Raw genomic sequence first — 17797 nt, 5'->3', positions numbered from 1 at the left:
AGCCTCAGTTTAACAGCAGCAGCTGACTGAGCTGGGTCTTTAACAAGCACAGCAGAGAAAGGCATCTCTGTCCCTGAAAGCCTCCACAGCCTCAGGACTTGGCTGCAAAGCAGAGATATATGTGAATGTATGTGGATTTAGGAGGAAAAAAACCGACAAAAAAAGAGCGTCTTGTATTAATATAGATTAGCTTTAGATTAATATGTATTCCAAGTGAAAAATGGCCATTTATGCTGCTGACTCCCATTGTGTATTTGAGTGGTCTAAACGACAGGTTCACATATTATCTGTGATATTAAAAATATAAACTTTATGAGATTATAAAAATACGTATAATAAAATCAGTATGGCATTTATGAGTATTCAGCATTCGAGTGTGTAGATCTGCATTAAACCTGTACCACAGATGTAAAGGGTAAGACAGCACTGAACTGCCCAATGAGCTAGAAAAGTACTCGTAACTCACAGGCTTTATGGATATTTTCCAGTCTGTGAGAAGCACTACCCTGAGTTGGGAGGGTGGATTGACTGTAATTTTCCCAGTTGTTTAAGCATTCAGAAGGGGGTGCATTTTTATAACCTCACTGCAACTCATTCTGCCATAAAGGAGGGAAGGTGGCAGAGAAGCCAGGAGTGAGACCAAGGGTGCCATTCCCACAGGCATGGCATGGAGAGATGGATGGATCCTGGGCCCTGGATATCTGACTGGTTCTGACTGTTTGCTCAGAGAGTTTCTGTGGAAGGGAAATGTTGTGCAAGGACCATCTTTTCTGTCCAAACTCTGTACACAGGTGTTTGCTGTAGGGATCTTGTAGAACACTCAGCTCTTGCTGCAATGGCACTGACTCATGGTTTGCATTAAAATGTTCAGTTACTGCAATGCAGCTCGTGCTTTAGTACAACTTTAGTAAACAGACACTGACAAGAAGGGATCCCTTAACTCTGAGGCTTTATTTTGGTAGCAAAAATTGCCTGCCTACAGAAAGAAAGGAGACCTCGTTTCAGTGGTGTCCAGCAACAGGACAAGGGACAATGGGCACACATTGAAACACAGGAAGTTCTGTCTGAATATGAGAAAAAACTTCTTTATTGTGAGGGTGGAAGAGCCCTGGAACAGCTGTCCAGAGATGTTGTGGAGTCTCCTTCTCTGGGGTTATTCCAAACCCACCTGGACATCATCCTGTGCAACCTGGTCTGGATGACCCTGCTGTAGCAGAGGGGTTGGACTGGATGATCCCCAGGGGTCCCTTCCAATCCCACCCGAGACTGAAACCCCTGCCAAACACCCAGAACCAAGTAAGAGCTTTATCCCTGAGCTGTGACTGTGCTGCTTCCCTGTTGAGAGAGCTGCAGCCATGGTGGCAAGGTTGGAGCAGGGCAAAGGCAGCCTGGATGTCACTGCTGCCCTCAAGGAATGGTTCAGGCTATCCCTGGTCACATATGCCACTCATATACTACAGCTTTCCCAAAGCTGGTGGACAGCCAGTGACTGTGGATCTTGAACAACTGGAAAATTCTTGCATGAGGGGACTAGTGTTTCCTAAAAACAGAAAAAGATGATGATGATAAGTGAATTAAGTAAAAAAAACCCCTCTCAGACTCTATGGAAATTGTAAAAAAGTTTATGGCTTCGATTAGATAATTTTTTGGTTATGTAATTTGATTAAGCAACTTAAGGTAAAGCTTCCAAAAATATTGTCTGTGATTTTGGTTTTCTTCTTAAATGCAATTAAGTTTCTTCTCAAATACTAGATGCCATTTAAATAAATGTTAGTGTTCTGTTCAGGTGGCTGAGGTCAGTCAGGAATTTTTTCTTTAGGAATAGCATGCAGCTGGATCTGCTTAGAAACAAACCAGAAACATGTGGGGTATTTAATTTCCAGTTTCAACGGAAACACACCTATTTGTTATTTCCCTATAGCAACTGATAGACTGCAGGAGATAATGTTTCATCTGATTCAGAGAGATAATCCCTAAGTCAGGCCAGGAGAGTGAGCCCAGCAGAGGACTTGTTTTGATGTGTGAGTGGAGGGTCCCATAAATGTGATGTTTGGGATTCTCCAGCAGCAAAGAGCTCACTCTGGTAAATGAGCTGCTCCTGGAGCCAGGCCAGTGCCCATCTCACTGGAGATGTTTCCATTATTGAAATATAACTTGTATCTCCCCTATTCATCTCATAGGCAAAATTGGCAGCACTGCCTCGGGTCAATATACACTGGTTTATACAGCACTTTGCCAAACTTCAAACATTTGGGCTGTAAACTTGTGTCCTGGGCTTTGTCCAGTGCTGATTTCTGCCTTTAATGGTACACTCGAGCTGAAGCTTCAGTCATTTCCAAGAGTGAGATTACAGGGAGAAAAAAAAAAGTTTGCCTATGTTCTGAAATTCTGGATGCTTGCTTTGGGAGGGTTTTAGTATCAACACAATTTGAAACAAGAATTTGAAGTTTGGCACCGGGATGGTTTGTGTTGTCCCTGTGAAATTTGCTAAATTTGGTCAGCTCCTCCTAAGCTGTTGCAATTCGTGTGTTCTCAGCACAAAGTTGGTACAAGTTCAATTCCTGTGAGACTTTAAAGGAGTTCAGTGAGTGATGGCAGGTCTGAGGAGGCCAGCTCCATTTCCTAGTGGCTCTTTGTGGGGTGGCAGGATGGATACCAAGAACAAAGGGATGCTCTCTGTGCTCCTCACTGCTGGACCCATCCGGGCAGGAAGAGCCACACGAGCTGCTGGGATGGGCTGGGTGTTAATGATGTGACTTGTTTGACAATATTGACCAATATTGACCAAGGAAGCCTGGTGCCTTACAGGAACCCTCACCTGCTGTACCTGGGGCAGGTAAATCCAGGCTTCCCTGGGTGTGTCCAGACCAGGCAGCTCGTTCTGGGACCTGTCATCATGCTAACAACTTGCCATGTGTGGTCTCGCCAGGGCCACAGATAATGAGCTTAACCAAATGGACGCAGCGGAGGGTTTACATCACGTGTAATGGGAATGTTAGAGTGGTCCCAGCTGAATGTGAGCAATCCAGGCTGAATGGGAAGTCAGCGAGCCAGCTGACTGGGAACAATAGGAAATAGCCTTTGAATACACAAGGTGCCAGCAAGAGCTTTCATTAGCATTTATCTAGATTACTCACTCCCCGACTGCCTGCGTGTGACCGCGGCTGCAAAATCCCCTTTGCCACAATACCTGGCTCCGACTATCAGACATTTGCTTTTGTGTCCAAAAGCTAATTCCCAGGGAACAGGAGAAGGTGGGAGGCAGCCAGACTGCCACCACAAAGGGGAGGGTGCTGCTCTTGTCCCCGGGGAAGCTGGAGCTCCCGGACAGACAAGGAGGGAATGCTGGTTTTGCTTTTTGCAAACCAGACATTTCCTTTTGTGTCTTAGTTTCTGTATGCAATCTCTCAGCTTAAAACCACAAACCCAATATAAATTTTGCCGTTTAAATGTTTGATTTATTCCCTGATGAAGCCTGCCAGGCGCTGGCAGGTAAGGAGACTCCACGGGAGACTGATGCACTTCAGGTGTCCTGCCTGTCTGCACGGGATGGTGAATCAGAATAAAGAGGGAAATGAAGCACTCATGAGGGACCTGCACCCTGGAGGGGATCATTATTAGGGAACTCAAAGGCTAAAAAGCACTCTCTGCCAGCTTTTCAAGGGTAGGGACTGGCGCTGCCAAGGGTTGGCTCTTGGACAGCAGTTCCCACCAGCAAGAATAAACTCGTGTCCTTTGTGCGAGGAGCAGATGGCACACAGCTCCTGCACAGAGCTGGCCACACACCAAACCCAGCTCGGGCCGGGAGCTCCTAATGCTGCTGGGATATCACTGATGGCTTGGCATTGTTTATTTTGTTTCTTTAAATGCAAGTTGGCTTTCCTACTCTGCTGTAACTATTTAACATTGTATTTCTGTACATATACTTAGCGAGTTCTGTTTAAACAAGCGATTCCTATTTAAGCAGAGTGGTTAGGGAAGCGTTTGCTTAATGTATCAATACTTTAATTACATTTCTTGTTTCTACAAATATTTAAGACTTGTGAGAAACAAAAGCTAGGAAAAAGAACAGCTGCGACTTTATAAATAATTCTTGCTTTGGTGTGTTAAATAAACAGAAGTCATGGAACTGTACAGATTATAGGTACCCAGTGCGGTGTGAAAGAGAACTGTGTTACACAACCATACTTCAAAGTTAAATATCTGGGATTTTTCAAAGTGTGAGAAGGTGTTTTTTAATTATAACCATTGGGTTACCTTTATTAAAGCTCGAGTGCATCTGCTGGGAATGTGTTCAGACTGAGTTCTGTTTCCCTGTGTTTATTTGAAAATGTTCAATAATACAACCCACTGATAGCTGTGAAGCGTTGGGTTCTTAATAATACATGTAATTAGTGTGGATCTAATTTTAAAATACCCTCCTGAAAAGTTCTTTGTTGAACATGTGAAAGCAAACCAGGATTTTCTATGGAATCGTGCAGGCACAATAATTAAATACATACTCTAAATATAACAGCAAAAAGATCTCAATTCTGGTGGGGTTTTTTTGCATGTGGGCATAGCAATCTGCCTATGCATTGGAAGCTTCAAGACTGAGCCAAAATATTTAAACTAAAACATACCACAAGAGAGGATGTGAAAGCAAATGTAAAACTTTGGCTTTATTCCCATCAGTTAATGCTGAAGTCTTGAGATCCTTATTTGCTCCACTTAGCATCTCTGAAAGAGTTCCAATCCTCAGAAGTAACTTAAATGAAATGATACTTATTGTTAAACTGCTGAAGGAACTGTTCTGTCCTTGAATCTCTTTTAAAAGTCTGATATCTCTGTAATTTTTACCACTTGAGGAAGGCAGTGATGCTTCAGGAGCCTCACAGCACCATCCCTGTAGGTGCTGCAGGGCCAGCAGATACAACACTATGGGGTTAATTCAGTCTTCCATGAAGCAGAACGATGAGGTCAGAATAGGGTAAATAACTGTTTAATATGCCACTGAGACCTTGTGATGGGGAGAACCAGGAGAGCTGACCCATGGACCAGGAGACTCCTCCTCCCCTGGGCTGCCTCTCTGCGTGTTGATTACGGCAGTGCCAAGAGGTCTTGGTCAAAGCAGAAGACAAAAGGTGATCCCTGAACCTGGGGATGTTCGGGCTGGATTTACAGTGATGACACCGTGATGGAAATAGGTGAAACAGGGTTTGAGCTGCCGAGGCCAGAGAATGAACTCATCAAAAAAAGGAGTGCTCTTTCACCTAAGCATAACCAGCTCCAAAATCACCATCTGCCAGCTGAGACACTTCCAGCCTAGCAATGCCCAGCTGAGGGAAGGAGCTGGAGGCAGATCACACTCCTGGTCCTTTAGCTCAAATCCCTCGTCCCTTTTCCTTTCATGACACAATGGGAGCAGCCACCGCGAAGCACAAAACCAAAAGTACGGAAGGCTGGCAAGGAAATGAGAAAATCTGATTATAGGCTGGATTTGTGTTCTAAAAGCTTCTTCCCTGTTAGCTGAAACCTCAGCTTCCTCACAAAAAAAAAGCATCTTTGATTTCCTGGTTTTGATGCTGCAACAGCCAAACTAATCTCTGTAATTTTTACGGGTTATTTAACTGGACAGCTTCTATTTAAGAAGAATGACAAATTTAAGCTTGCACAAATTGTCACTTTTTACATGGTGAAAGTGCTGTGGTTATTGTTAGCAGTTACAAGAATATACAATAGCAAATTAGGAAGATTTAAAGGAAGAAAGTGGATAATGAAAGTACAGGAGTGTGAGTCAAATGTTAGTTCTTCCCTTGTGTTTATAAGGTTCACATGCTCTCAAATATGAAATTACTTACAGAGCATCAATCCCCATTTTGATTTTGCTGTGAAATATCACTTTAGAGAGACAGTATTGGTAAGCACAGGCTGCTCTGAGTGATGGTTATTTCAAAACAAGAACGTTTTCTGTACAAGTGATAATACACTTTTAATAATCTCAGAGCACGCCAAATGATTCGGTGGGCTTGAATGCTGCATAAAAACTATTGACATAGTAGTTCATCTTTAAAACTGATAGACATGTGCCTCAAAAGCTAATAAAGTTCATTCTAATACAAACGAGGAAGTAAAATAGTATATCATAGCCTGTGATAGCTTTGGCTCCTGATCATATAACTGTAGCCCAGGGACAAAGAAAATTGAAGTGATTTAGAAAGGTACCCAGTAGGATATATCTGATATTAGGCAGTTTGCTGAAGCAAAACAGTAATGTCAGATAGATACAAAGGTGTAAAATCCATTTGACTGTGTCCAAGTGCTTCTACTCTCTGACCTTAATGTCTCCAGATGAACTCCCCTTAGGGTCAGCTGAATAATGCTTAATAACCTATGGCCAGAAACTGCCACGATGTGCTAAGGATCACAGTCTTCACTTTTGTGTTTTAGCTACTGTATTCATATTAAGAATTTCAAGCCATTTCTACTTGAAAAGATATTATCTTTCATTTCTCAGTTTTTACTGCTCCACACTTAATATGAAACAGAGCAAAACAGGAATGCCATCTATGGTTCATTAGGTTTTATATTAACCACCCGATGAAAAGAATATGTGGGAATATTAAGTATTAATGGTAAATGGCAGTCAGAATGAAAGGACTTGCTTATGTGTTTGCCTTTGTTTTCATTTCCAGGTTCAGGTGGACAATGAGGGGTTTGATTGCTAATTCTCAGCTGGAGCTCCTGTGCAGGGAAGGCCCAGGAGACGAGCAGACCTTCAATGAGACAGGATTCGAGTCTTTTAGGAACAAAGGGAATGTAAGTGTTCATTTCTGGCTTTGAAGTTGGGAAAGATGTGTTTGCACTGAAGGAGATTGGCATTAGCTCCAGAGCTGGTGTGTGTGATTAATTCCAGTGTGGGCTCTCAGAGGGGACAGCAGGGACTCTGCTGGGGACGTTGTGCAGCAGCAGAGCCTGTGCTGCAGCAAAAGTAGAGCAAAACCAGAGCAGGTGTGTGGGGTAAGGGAGAGGACAGAGGGAAAGGGGACTCTGGCTGCCTGCAATCCCAGAGCCAGGCTGTGTCTGTGCTGGGAACTCACCTGTGCTCCCCCAGCTCTGCCAATCTTGAAACTATGAGAGGATACAGGTGGTGGCTCAGGTGCTACCCAGGGCAGATTTCCATTGTTTAGCTCACAAAACACACCAACAATGCACAACAATATTTGCTTCCCATTTATCCCGTTTGCAGTGTAATCTCACCAGCCCATGGAATTGCAGAGATGCTGGTTCATGTCTCATTTCATTGTAAAATCAATCCTATTGCAAAAACATTGATTGGATAAAAGACACTTAGTATTAATGCCTTCACTGACACAAGAAGGACACTTTTTATGCTTAACTTGGCTCGTATTGGACAAGGAATTCTGGTTCAATGAGGAAAGTCATAGAAGCATTTAGGCTGGAAAAGATCTCTGAGGTCATCCAGTCTGAGCATTAATCCCTGTTGGAAGGCACATAACTCCCAATTTTGTTCCTTCTCCAGGCCACATCACCTGGCTTTATCTTCAGTGGCAATGGAAGTGATTTCCACCTGTTATTAGCACTGTATTTCTGGGCAGCCCTGTGAATCAATGTTTACCTTAATGAAAGACATAAATTACCCACATTGGCTCTTGTATTGGCCAACTGCATGGAGCTATCCCACAGCTGTACCTCCTCTGCCATTCCTTCCTTTAAAATACACATCCTGATAAGCAGTATTGATCAGGCAGTATTGAAATGAATACACAGATATAAATATTTGATAAAAGAAAAGGCAAAGCACACAGGAAATCATAACCCAGAAATGATCATTCCTATCAGAAGACACATCCACCCACTCATCTTGTCATTTTCAGTGAAGCCTCAGAGCTGCTGGTTTTCCCTAATCCAGAAACTGCATTCCAGTTTTCCTGCAGACTGATGCTTCTCTGCATTTTTCTGCAGAAACAGACTAATGTCCTTGATAATAATTTTACAGACAGAATGGAAGTTAGAACACAAATATTAATTAATGAGATTGTTTAGTAACAGACAAACTAAGTGTTTGTGTTTCTTTCAAAGTCGTATTATGTGTGCAGAATTTTCATCCTGGTGGCTGACTGCAGCACGAACCTGGGATGCAGAACTTGAAAGTTTGTGTGATTTATGGTGTGACTGTATTTATTTTAAATATTTTTATGGTTTGGGTTGCAGTTTGACTGTTTTGGGGTATCAGGTATAGACGGGAAATGAGATTTCAAGGACACTTCTTATCCTCTGCCTATCTTTGCTCTCCTCTGTTGTTTCCCCAAATGAGAAGGTTCTGCAGAGTGCTGTGCTCTCTTTTCAAATTATTTGTGTCTGTTCTGACCATGATGATGACAGAAAACTCAGACTCTGTTTAGGACACAAATGTACTGGACTGCACATACATATCCAGAGGCACAATCACATGGCTGGGGGGAAGAGACCTTGGATTTCTGAGAAATACACCTATGAAAACATTAATTAAGTCACAGATTAACCCCAGATGATGGGGCTGCCTACTTAAAACACTACATTGGTTGCCAGTATGATGATCAACACAATTTTCTGTGCTATTTAATTTTTTTTTCTGTTTCTTGGCTGTAGTTTGAAGGTTATAAACTGCCAGGCATGTATTCCTAAGTCTCTGAAATTCAAGTTGCTCTCTGCTTTCTTTGAGTTTCATGTTCTTAGCGGAGGAGAGAAATCACAATAATTACAGCTTAAAATAGTCTCATTTCATGGTGTGGCTAACAAGTGAAACTACAAGTAATGATGTAATCTAACATGTCAAAAAAGAAAATGAAAAGAGGAGACAGAAGGCAGGACGGAGCCAAGGGATGCGATGTGCCATGTCATCTTCTAATTAACTAACTGATCCTTTAAACTGTCAAAATCAGCCAGCAACTCCATGGCCCAGTGTCTTATTAATATTCATACTGGGCCACGAGAAGCTCTGATTCCAGTCCCAGTGGTTATAGTTAAACAGTAAAAAAAAACCAAAAAAAGCCCAGCTACCCAGGGCTGCAGGAGCATCACAGTGATGGGGAAATGAAGGCAGGCCACCCTGCTCCCCACCCCTCTGCTGGGGAACCCTCCCAGGGTGCACATTGATTTCTGGATTATTAGCAGGGTCATATATTTAAAAAAAAAAAAAAATTATTTTTCCTCTTTCCACATTGTTAATTACATTAAGCTCCACGTTGTCAAAGGAAAGAAAGATGCATGGAATGTTTTGCAATGTAAGCCCATTTTTAATTTTGCCCACACCAAAGGAACATGCAGTTAATAAACCCCGGTTGTTTGGAGGAATGGGGGAATTCATTTTGCCATGTAGGATGCAATTCAGGATTGTTTTTGCAGAAATCTGGGGCCCACAAGAAAAATAATCTTCCATAATCTTCTTATAATGCAATTATTCTCTTACATTTCAGCCTGCCAGTCTCTTCCTACTCCCACTAAGCAGTTTCCTGAACCTTGAAGTCTAAGGGAGCAGCTGACATTTGGTTTCTCCATTCATTTTCTGTTTAATTCTTCATGGCAGGACAATGCTTTAAAAAAAATAATAAAAATCCTCTCTGCTCTGAATTACATGGACTATTTTGGGGCCCAGTCTGCCACAGACAGAGATGTGCCTGTGTGCAGTAGGAGATGGGGATGAGGAGGTAGTTCAGCACCTTCTGAAGTCAAAAGGAGTTTTGACACCAGCCTTTTACAATTAATTTCAAGCCCAGACTATTTTGAGGGCAGTTAATCCCGTTTTATACTTGCCATTTCTAGCTGTGCATGGCATAGTAGAAAGCAATATATTATGTAGCTCTTTATAGCAGCATGATCAGTAAAGGAGTAGCTGAGCCATAAATCACATGCTGTACCTCTCAATGAAAAATAATTCAATTGTTAGAATCCCATTAATTGATATCCTTTATTTAATTGATACACTAAAGGAAAAATATCTTGGTTTACCCCCTATTTCTTCTGTTCTTTTCCCTGCCCTTGCCAGTTTCTTCTGATAAAACTTTTTGCAGTTTGACACAGCACTTAGAGGAAATAAAGGCCGTATTTCCCAGCTCAGGCACCCACGGGCAGAGCCTGTGTGGGTCCCTGTTCCCAGGAATCAGCTGGCTGAGGAGTGGCATTCCCTGGGAATTGCCCTCCTGGTGCTGTGGGCTGCCCCTGCATCCCACCAGGACCATCCCAGCTCATGGATTTTGGGTTCTCACCACAAAGCCCCCTCAGCCCTGGGTCACAGCAGCCCAGTTTTTGGCAGCTGTTTTGGTACCTTTCCCTGGTTTTCCACCGGCTGTGGAGCCTGGCTGTGCCCCTGGAGCAGTGTCAGAGTATTCTGGGATAGACACCAGAATGGTGCTGTGGAGTTCTTGTCTTCTTCCCTGGCCATAAACACACAAACCCTGGGGAAAAATCTGCATCAAAACATCCACGCTGTGCCTACAGAGAGCTGGGGTTTGTCTGGGAACCACTCAGTGATTTCTCACCCCCAAAAAAATTTATCTTCAAGCAAAGCTATCAACCCAAATATTTAACATCACATATTTAACTCTGTTGTTTAAGCCCTATTATGGATGAAAGGCAGGCTCCATTAAAGAAAAAAAAAATAAAATTAAATACTCCAAAGTGTCTATCAGCCGGGTTAACATCAGGCACTGAACTGCCAGACCACAAATCTTGAATATGTTGACTCTAAATGTCTACGAGGAGCATATGTTATGGATCAAAGAACACACTGATTAATCCAGCAGAGACAAAAGTCTGTCACTTTGGTCATGGTGCCATGATACCACAGAAGACAGGGCTAAGGAAGCACATGAATAGAAAACAAATGCCAATGAAAGGAAGAAAAGAGAGGAAAGGAGGTTGCAATCTAAAATAACAGTCAAATGCTTTCACCCATGGATGCAGTTTCTTAATGCTTTTCCTATTTTTTAAAAAATAAAGTTCTCAAGGTTTTGGGACAGAGAAGAATTTTTATCTATTTCCCTGCTATCATTTTATTAATATAATTTTATATTCATTCAAGCAGACCATAATTTTTCTTGTTAAAGTTGTCTACATGAGGCTGTCTATTTACATGGGTACACCATGAGGGAACAGGAACCTGGAGTCACAGCAATGCATTCCGAGCTAGGCTGTTTTTCTCCAGTAGTTTGTTGCTTTATTTTGCATTTCTGCCAAGCAGTTTAGCAGAGCAGTGTCTTGTTCGTGTGCAGTTTTACTGCAATCCTTCAGCTGAGGTGTTAAAGCAGAACTCTTCTCTCTACTCTTCTTAAAATCTACTTGAAAGCAGAGAAAGACTTCTTCTTTTTCAGTATTTTTAAGTCTTTTTCCATTCAGTATCACAGGCATGAGCACATCCCTGTATCTGGTATGTCTTCCTTAAAGAATGCTTCAGAAAACATTTCCCATAACTTACAAAGGAACACTCACTTCAAACATTTTCCCTTTAGTTTCAGTGTTTGCTTGAAAGCGTTTCAAACATTTGCTTTCTCTGCATTCATATCTTCTTCCTTACTGTAGCATTTAGTTTTTAATTAGAAAGGGGGATAAAAACAACTCAGGAAAACTTTCCTAAATTCAAGTTTTAATACTGAAAATATTTCTCGTGCAGAAGCTGGCAAAGCCAATGGTTAATGAGGATCCCCTGCTTGTAAACTGGGGGATCTGTACACGGATTACATTCGGGGCCACCTGATTTTCTGGCAGCAATGGGATTCCCAGCACCCTTTTTAGCTCCCAGAGGAGTCTGTGGTTGAGCTCTGCTGCAGGGCTCCCAGTCCTGGTGTCCTTCAGTGGTGTTTGAATGCGTCCCCTACATTTTGACAAGGTGGCCACCTTCATCATCAATATCCTGTCCATGCGTGTGCAGTTGGCTAAATTAATGTATAATGCATGAACGAGGTTTCTCAAAAGAAAAGTCTGTGAGGGGGTATATTAAGTATACATGTTTTGTCAATTTTCCATCTCATTTGGGTGCAGATAAGTTATCAGTAATCTCAGACAGGAGATATTTGTGTGTGAGCAGCTGTGCATATTTTATGTTGGCAATAGCTACTTACACCATGGTACCTAGCAAGCATGTCAGGAAGTGCACACACCCTCAATTTTACCTGAATTTATTCCAAAGTGATGCCACGGGTTTTCTGAAGGAATAACCATGGCTGTGTCCAGGAGATTCCTTCAATAAGCCACTGCTTGGTTGTATTTGTCCTCAGCTTGCTTTTCTGCATAATTTAAAAGGCAGCTGTCACAGCTACCTGCTGTCCTGCCTGGACAGTGTTAAATAAACCTGACATTTGTACAGTGCTAAAGAAACCCCACACGGGGCCCAGCCCTCTCCATGAGCCCCCCTGATCCCATTCCCAGCAGCCAGGCTGGGATACAGGGAAAAACAACAGCAACAACTCATCACATCACATTACACTGCCAGAATGAGCAGCCTTCCCTCAGAGAAAGAGTTAAAGTTAATTGCATGGTAAAGACCATGAGATCAGAATCCTGGGACTCAGGAACTGATTTATGCACTGCAAATGTGTATATCCTTTGCAGAAAAGGCCATTTCCTGTTTAAAAATGTAAAAATACTTGATTAAACTCTGCGGTTCCCAAACCAAACACATTACACTCTTTAGTCCATTAAAACTCTGCGAGCCCGTTACTTATCGTGCTGTGATGGATTGATTGTATTTAATCTCTCCTCCTTCTGAAGTTGTTTTCATTTCCTGCAGCCCTGTGCCCTCCCAGCACCAACACACCAGCAGGGCATTCACTGGCCGCCAGCAGAGCTGATTATAAAACACCTATTGTCACTTGGACAATGTTTATATGAAAACAGCTACATTTTATGAGTCATTATTATTATTGTTATTATTGTCACAAACCCAGATGGAAGCTGGAGCGGGATGGCAATAAGGAGACCTGAGCACTGAAAATTCTTATCTTCTGCCATTAAATTAAGTCAGTGTCAGAAGGTCTGATACATTCGAACGATGCTGCACTATATTACTCTACAAAAAGCACTTTTTAGCTGAAGCTGAACACAGAGTAAACATGTTTCTTAAAGGGAGAAAAAAAAAAAAAAGGTGGATCCTGACCTTTCCTCTAACTGTCCAATAATAGTTTGCTATTTACCAAGAAACAAAGGTAAATACTATTAGTAGACCAACCTTCTCTGCTGTATTAGAAATACACAGGGGCACCAGTGCTGTCAGACCTTTTCTTTCTCACACCTACTCAGGGACTTTTTGTACAGCTGAGACTCTCTTAGAAGTGTTAATCAGGCTGGTTGAAGGAATTTATGAAATAGAAACTCTCACCAAGTTGGAGCACAGTGCAAAGCCCTGGTGTACAATATTGGTGTCATAGATAATTAATTTCCTTAAAGATCAAGTTCAGGAATCTTTTTCTGTGGAGTTTCTGAGTCATTGCTCATTTCATGGTTTAGGGCTCTGTTTATCCTGGGATTGGTGAACACATACAAGCTTCTTAAAGCTGTTTTCCAGGTCTGTGCTTCTAAATGATTTCCTTTCTCTCTCCCACTCGCACATTTAAAAATACAAAGTGTAATAGCAAAAAAAAATTGCAGTATTCATAAGTTCACAGAATTTCGAAAGAATGGAGTAATTTTTCAAAGATAGTGTGTATTCATGAAAGGGTGTAATACAAATAAATTCTACTGTAGACTTTTATATTGAGAAGGGAAGCTATCTGCTTGGTGTTTGTTTTCACTTGAAGAATTCTTGGTAGTGTCCACCCTAATTTTCCACATACCCCCTTGTGTATGAGTTCTATTGTGAACTTTAACAAACTTGGGAAAATGGTGATGGAGAGTTACAGACTTCATAATTCATGGAACACTAAGGTTGATGCTTTTTCATTTCTCTTAAGCACAGAGATCTTAGCTAAAACTCAGGATTTGCATTAGTGCTTTTTCAATTCAGTGTGGTGATGAGGAGGCAGAATGAATGGGAAGGCTTCTGAATCACTGCATGCAATCTGAATATGAGGTTCACACATCAAGAACAGTAGTAAAGAAGAAGGGAAGAATTACTGTTCTTCCAACAAACACATGGCTTCTGAGTGTGGGAGGCAAAAATTGCTGTTATAAAATATAATGCAGACAGAAATTTCCAAAAGGTGGCATGTTGGGATTTTCAAATGCCTAACATCAATTTAATTCAAAATGATGCCCCAATGGAAACGGGATTATTTTATCTGTTAACTTATCTCCAGGAATCTAAAAAGCTTTGACTCATCAGTCAGGTACAGTTAATGTTACACCTTTCAGTTCTTCACTAAGTCATTTTTCAGATCAGTCTGACTGTGTGGCTTTTAAAACTGACCATTTGCTGGAGAAAGTGAATCAACAGGAAGAAGTGGTGTGAATTTTTTCCTGCTGCTGTGGATATAGCCTTTTGGTTGCTCTGGTAATTACTTGGATCAGACCACAGGACTTGTGTGATTAGCCTGCAAACTTTGCTCTGACCTGCAAGAGAAAAGATTAATCCTCTTAATCTTTCCAAGTGTCACAGCACACCCTGGCATTGTGCTCTTGGTCAGGGGGGTAATTTCTTAAATCGCATGTTTGGGGTTAAAGTCTTGCTCTTGAGTTGCAATATGTGACCAGGGTTTAAGTAACTGTTATGTGTGATTAAGAGTAATTCTAAGCAATTAAAGAAAACAGTTCATTTGTGGCAGGTGGCAGAAAGCTAAAGAAGATAATTACTCTTTTTAGCCATCTGTGTTAAGTGCCATTAGCAGAATTAAACTGGGATTCACCACTTTGAAATTTGAGGCAAAGTTCTTCTCCCTTAACTACATAATACAACATTGTCTGAAGTCTAATTACAAAAAAAAAAGAGTAATTTCACCCTGCTTGCCATGAGGTGCCTATTTGCTAATTTTCTTAAAAATGTTGGCACTCCAAGATATGATAAATTAGACAACTGCTAAATGTCTTTGAATTATGTGTTGGCTCTGAAAAGCTGCTCCACTTTGAGTGAGTTTATCCTGAAAAGCCCTGATCTGGAGCAATGAACTTTTGCTGAAAAGAAGAAACATTTCTCCCCTTCTGTCAGGTGTATTCTGGAATTCCCCACTGCCCTTCCCAGGTCTGCTGAGGACCTGAGCATTCCCAGTGCTGCTGTGCAGGGATCAGCAGTGGGCACTTCCAGGAATATGTGCTGAGATGTGGAAAATCCACATCACCAAAGCAAAAAAGGGAGCAGGGGAAACCTTTCCTGGAGGAATGAACACAGTGTAGGAATCCCTGCCTCCTGTCAGCCCTGGAAGCCTGCAGGGAGTACAAACCAATCCCTTCTCTCTCCAGCTGTGTGATGATAGCACCAAGCACTGCTGCAAATGAAAAGCACAATTCTGGAAAAGCAGTCATCTCTGAAAGTCTGGAATTTTTTCCAGTTTCTCTATTTTCTGGTGATTATAAGGAGGCTGAGTTTCATGACTCTAGGACCTGGCTCATGGTTTACTTTCTGGTATTTATCAGTTGTCTCTGCTCTGTACTTTCACTATGGGCATTAGGATTCTGGTAAAATTCATGTCACGCTGTAACCACACACAGACACAGTCTCACTCACTGTATTAAGGTTACTCTGGAAAAATTGCAAATTTTCCAAATACTAATGGAGCTTTTGATTATAGAAGTACTTGGGCTTGGGATTTTTTACAGTAAACTTTAATCATCAGTAAGAGTTTTCACGTTCAGAAGATGATCCCAGCTAATTAATGAATCTTTCTTACTGATTAATACCAACTACATTTCATTTTAAAATGGATGGATTAGGTTAAGGGAATTTTATCAGACTTTAATGACTGTAATGACCAATTATAAATTTAAGGGTATATTAGGATTCCTCTCTTGTGTGAAACACTTTACAATAGTATTTTTTCATAACCTGAAGCCGTGTTTATTGGCAGTACTTGTGTAATTCTGTGCCAGAATCAGTCTTTAGCAAGGACAGGAACAGGACACCTACAAGGACACTACAACAGGGCTGGGTTCAGAAGGTGCTGCTCTCTGAAGGCAGCACAGGACAGGGATCTGAGATGTCTTTAAATAAGGAAGAGGTTCACAACCTGAACCTCAGTGATGTAACAGATGTATAAGAAATGAAGCACTGAGGATGGGAGCCCCAAAATCTAATTTATCTCCTAAGAGCACTAAGAGAAAGCATCAGGGCTTTCTGATGCTTCTGGAGCAGCATCTCCAGCTCTACCAGAGGTTTTGATCCTTTCCATTTTCAGCAGACTTGATATGAACAGACTTGACTTGAGTTCTGGGTGATTTGTGTTGGCAAACTTGGATTAACAAAGCTGCTTTTTGTTGTCAAGAAACACTACATTTGTCTTAGCATAACATTAAAATGGAAGTGTAGATACAGGCACCCAGAGTCATCCAAGATTCCTTCAGACATCCATGCACCTGCCAGGTGGGATGCAGGGCTCAGGAGGACCTGCAGTGTCTGGGGGCCAGTCCTGACATTCCACAGTGCCTAAAATGCCACTGAATTTGGATGTTGAGGCAGCAAAATCCCAGTTCTGGCAGGGTATGAATGCTACTGCCAAGCTGATCAGGCTGTTAGAACAGGCTGAGTCGTAGCTACATCCAGACGAATCAAATACACATTTACACAGATTAGATGTTATTCTGTATAAGGTTTCTCACTCTGTTTATTGTGCTTTGGTCTGTAAGTCATTGCACTGTTCCTTTAGCTGGTGAGATGTCTTTGTTTGAAGTAAAACCAGTGTTTGCTATGGAGGCAATATAAGCATGTTGAATTCTAATGAGTAGGTTTATGTTAAATATACAGGACAGTTATTCAAATCTCCTCTGTGAACCAGACATACTGGGAGTGATGTTGCTAAGCCAGTCCTGCTGTGGAGCTGTGTGTCCTTCCCAGATACTTCTCCCTTCATTATTTCCTTCCTGAGCTGTGTTCTGGGACCGGTAAAAAAGAAAGGAGTGGGAGGCAGAGATTGTGCAGGAGAACAAAAGCCCTTCAAATAACTCTTTTAGACACTTTTCACACTTTAATTGAATAAATTGTACAGAAAATCCTATGTCTGTGGTATACAACTCCCCAGGTGCTCTCAGCTACCATATCCACAGCTGCTTATATTCAAACTAGGTAATTTAATACACTTTTATCTGTATATATTGTACAGTGTCTTTTAAAATCAAATGGCTGTGAATTTTGACTTGGAACAAAGCAAACACCCTGTGAAGGGACACTGCCTCCCTCCTTGGATGCTGCTGTTCATCTCTGAGTATGTGAGCACTGATAAAAAAAGCCCTTTATGCTGATGTACAAACTCTGTTTTCAACCACTGCGTAATGTCACTAACATGACATCCATGCACAAAAAAATGTATGGCTCATGGCAGTTGGCAAATCAGCTCCTGCCTGGTGCTCCCCAAGGGGAGGGATTCATGCATGAGGCTGCCAAAAGAAGGGTCATGATTCAGTTTGGCAGGAGCATAGCCTGGACACATTTTCCTTTAATTGCTCCTTGTCATGTGAGATGCAGTCCTAGGTGACACTGTGGCTAGAGCAATACAGAAAATAAATGCTCACTATCTCATCCATGCCAGAATCTCTAAATGCTCTGTTTATTTTGCCAGTGATCGTTAAAGAAAAAATAATTAGCGTTTCATTTTCTCCCACCTTTTCCCCCCCCACACTTCTGAGTGATGCAGGAATCAACATAAAGGAATGGCAGTGCATTAAACCATTTTTCTGGCTG

General features: G+C 41.7%; 1 protein-coding gene across 1 annotated transcript in view; it reads right to left on the bottom strand.

The window, feature by feature from the left end:
* Window positions 1-17797, bottom strand: part of PDZRN3 (PDZ domain containing ring finger 3) — a 131742-nt gene that overhangs the window by 31800 nt on the left and 82145 nt on the right. The window lies entirely within an intron of this gene.

This window comes from Sturnus vulgaris, chromosome 11 (genome assembly GCF_052056855.1).
Source record: "Sturnus vulgaris isolate bStuVul1 chromosome 11, bStuVul1.hap1, whole genome shotgun sequence".
NCBI classification, from domain to species: domain Eukaryota; kingdom Metazoa; phylum Chordata; class Aves; order Passeriformes; family Sturnidae; genus Sturnus; species Sturnus vulgaris.
Note: the sequence above shows the minus strand (reverse complement) of the source record. Positions and strands in the feature narration are given on the sequence as shown.